We start from the raw sequence: 4,408 nt of genomic DNA, 5'->3' as shown, positions 1-4,408 counted from the left end.
CCTTGCAATAATATAGAATGGAATCCTTTTCTATTAATGTAATTATTTGGATGTTCAATAGGAGCACTAATAGGAATGTGGCAACCATCAATAACGCTCACCATACCTGGGAAATTACTAATTGCAGCAAACTGTTCTTGTACATTTAATGTCTCCTGAATTTGTGCCCATTTAATATAATTTTGAACATGTTGCTCTAGTGTGTAAGCGACATTAAAAACATATCTCCATATAGTGTCTTTAGACGTTCCAAATCAATCTGCAACGGATCTAAAATAAGAAAATATATTCAATGCAAAAACAAAAACTTAAAAATAAAATTTTAAAATAATATAAATTAAATATGTATACTACACAAACATATATAAAAAACGAATACTATTTATAAATTTTGTCTGTATGTATACTGTATCCCTGCAAAAAAAGTATATTTTTCATAGTACAAATATTTTTCATTCTTCGTAAAAATCATAAAAAATCATAATCTTCAAGAAATAGATAATTGTCATTTCAACTTCAATATACGATTTCAAATTAGAGTCTTAAAGTGAATCAGTTCAAAGTAATGTAAAGTAGACAATCTAAGTTTTAAATTTCTTTTTCATGCGTTTTTATATAATTTCATAATCCAAAGATTAAAAATCTTAAAGAGATTTAGATTTAGATATTTTGTACTAAGAAAATAAATAAAGCCAACGGCAGATGATGCAATTTTTCGTGCTACATTGCTTGCGATGTAGTAAATTGTTAGAAACGCACCAAACAGATCGCAGAATGTGTTGTAATTCACTAGAACAGAAGCAATCCAGCAAGAAAAATCGCATCGTCTGCCACAGGCTTAATACTTATATTTTTTTAGTAACCTATACTCCACCAATGTAATAATAGTGACAACATAATTGTTTGAAACTATGCGCTAAAATTCACGCGTTCATTTTTTTCTTCCTTAATAGCATTTGTATGTTTAGATCAGAGTGTTAATCATCCTCAGCAATATCAAATATTATACAATTTCAATAAAGTTCCCAGTAAGCAATCTGCGCGCAGATTGACATCAGACTGTCGACAGGATCTGTCGAATCCGAGCAGGATCTGTCGACAGATCCATAGACATCTGCGTCCCCAATCCGCCGCCAGACTGTTGACAGGGTCTGCGAACAGACTCTGACGACAGACTGGCGGCAGATTGCACGCAGAGCCTGTCGACAGACTATGACGGCAGATTGGCTGCAGATTGCGCGCAGATCCTGTCGTTTCGTAGGTTCTTCAATTAAATTTTCTCATAATTTTTCATAATTACTCATAGAATAAGCGCTTTCTCATAAATACTCATAAAATACTATGACAAAAAAAATGTTTCTACATTATTTTTTCATAATTTTTCATATTTTCTCTAGTGAGATTCGAACTTAAACTGAAGACATCTTTTGGATAATCGTCCGTCGCCTTAGACACTACGCCAATTCCTCACTTGATAAAAAGCGCTTTGTATTGCCCATTTAAAGTTTAAGGAAGAAAAATATTATAGTTTGTTCGCCTTTTAAGCCGCAAAATATAGACGAAACCGTTTAGCGTATAAATAATGTAAGAAAGACTGGTACGATAATTCGAAATTAATTTTCTACCAAGGAATGTATAGAAAATTACTGCAATAAAACAGCAGATAATGACATTTTTCTATCATGTTAATAAAATACTGTACTTTTACATGTGCGAATTAATTTGGTCGATCGTCCCGTTCAGATTATATTAAGTTTTATCAAAATCGAAGCATGATATATTTTTAAATAAACCATCAAAAAAATTCTGTAAAAGTTATTTACATAGCGAGACTAATATTTTATTCGGTGCTGCTGCCTTCAGTACTTATTGCATGACGGTTAAATTGGATTTAATGACATTAAAACAAATAACAACATTAAAAAAAATAATAAAATGAGAAATTGTATGAAAAATTATGAGAACAATTTTTACCAAGAATGACATGTGTACGCCTTTAAATGGCCATTTAACCGTTGTACTATTCTATACTTGTACTCGTTATTTCTCTATTATTGTTGCTTTTTAAAAAAAAATGAGTAATACAATTTTAAAATATAAACATTGTTTTTTATTGTGTATATGTGTACAATTATTGCACAATAAATTATCTTGACTTCCCTGCAGCAGTTTTACATAGTGTGTATGTGAAACTGCCCCATTTAAAAACGTACATATGGCCCTTAATAGAATTAAATAGCCTATCTAGGAAACAGAATCTGCGCGCAATCTGCCGTCAGTCTGTCGTCAGAATCTGTCGACAGGCTCTGCGCGCAATCTGTCACCAATCTGTCGTCAGAGACTGCTAAAACAGTTTCTGTGTGCAGTCTGTTGCCATTCTGTCAACAGACACTGTTGACAGACTCTGCGTAAAATCTGCTCGCACAGGTTTGGCTATCTGGGTTAGCAGTTTGAATTCTTTTTCAGTACATAATTTCAAACAGTGTCGTTACACCACGTTGTTATTATTATTATATTTTTTTCTTTGACATAAATTTTAATATTGAAGATAATATTAAAATAATTATTAGTTAATATAAATATTACATATTAAAATATGTAATATAAAAAAATATGTATCAAACTTAACATTTAATATTCAATGGAAAAAATTAGAGGTTTCATATGTAATATTATATTTTTGTTCTTAATAATAAAAGAAAAATCCAATGTTTTAATTATTAACCTGTAAGCTTCTTGATTGCCAAAAAACCATAAAGCAATAGCAAATTGTTTAGCTGGTGGTAATTTTGGAGAATCATCATTTTCCAATAAAGCCGCTCCAAAAGTTTGTATCAAGTGTTCAAAAGTATTTCAATATGAAAATGTGATTTGAAATCTATAAAAAAATAATATAGAAATACTGCTATAAACGTCATAACAAAAATATTAATAGTATACATGCAATTTCATTACCTGTTAATGAATACAAAGGAACAATAATTTCAAAGAAATTATTGATTTTGAGATGTTGTTCTCTTCTATGTGCTATTTCCCGATCATTATTCTCATCGTTATTAAAAAAGAAATTCCATAATAAAAATATATCCATTTTTTATGATATGTAAAGATAATAAAAATAGATTATTTTCATACCATTACATGAATAATTACAGATTACATATTTATATTTACACATCCATAATTATACAGAAATATGATTACATTTCATATATTAACCAGACGTTGGCAGAGGATATTCTTTTAGCATTTTCCATCAACAATCTGGGTCTTTGCAAGTTCTTACATCGTTCTGAAACGACTAAAAATTTGAAAAAGTTTTATATAAGTTTTATATAAAGTTTTTATATATAAAAAGTTTTATATATTGTAAAAGCTTTTCCAATGCATTTTTACCATAAGATAAATTCAGTAAAGTTTGGATTGTATCTTATTTATCTTTTACAAAATTGATATTGAAGCAAAAACGAGCCTTTAACTTGTCAAATTTCCATGTTCTATGTGGAGGGTTAATATGAAATGTATTTTATATAATTACAAAATATCATTAAAAGAACAGTTATTTTTATATTATTTACTCTGCAATAAGAAAAAATAAAAATAATATTTTACTAAATGACAACATTGTATATAACATATATTTCATTATTGCGAGCCTCTTTAAAAAATTAATGATTATAACATATAAATAAAAATGATAAAATGTAATTAGTATTATTAACTGCTATATAACAAATATCTTTTTACTTTCAAGATTATTTTTCCAAATTAAAAATGTTTCCAAATATGTAATTAAATATTGTTTAAAAACGTATAGCTTATGTTCGGGATTCGGCTCGGCTCTTTCAGCTTGCTTCTGAAATATTCCGTAGGAATATTCTAGAAGCATTCTAATAATAAGATCGAATAAGCTGAGAGACCGCATGACAACAATGTCTCGCGAGCGATGTGTTGTGCTGCCGAAATCAAAACATGATTCGGCGAATATCAGCGCAATTACTTGGAATCGGCGACACATCACAATACCGCTACATCATCGTGTATCAGAGCCGAGTCTCGACAATAACAAATCTCGCTCAACTCTCGCGACCGTTTTCGCGCTGAACCAATGAGATCGGCCAGCGTAGCCAACGCGACATTTATAAAACGACCGTGTAAGAAATCGACCGCTCAGAGCACAAAAATCTTGTATCACGTTCGTATAACGATATAGGACTCCGCGATCTCATTCCAGCCTTAACGACTGCTTCTTCGCGTGTCCGATCGTTTTCCATCAAAGACGAGTTGTGTCTAAAGCTACTCTCATCGTTTTGTTATTCACTAATAAAGATTGGCATTACTTGTTAAGTTTAATTATTGCACGTGCTCAAATTATTTACAACCACAAGTCGGTCCTTGATAATCAGCC

Source organism: Odontomachus brunneus, unplaced genomic scaffold, assembly GCF_010583005.1.
Source record: "Odontomachus brunneus isolate Ranch 3 - 2012 unplaced genomic scaffold, Obru_v1 Obru_scaffold_496, whole genome shotgun sequence".
In the NCBI taxonomy this organism is placed as follows: Eukaryota; Metazoa; Arthropoda; class Insecta; order Hymenoptera; family Formicidae; genus Odontomachus; species Odontomachus brunneus.
Note: the sequence above shows the minus strand (reverse complement) of the source record.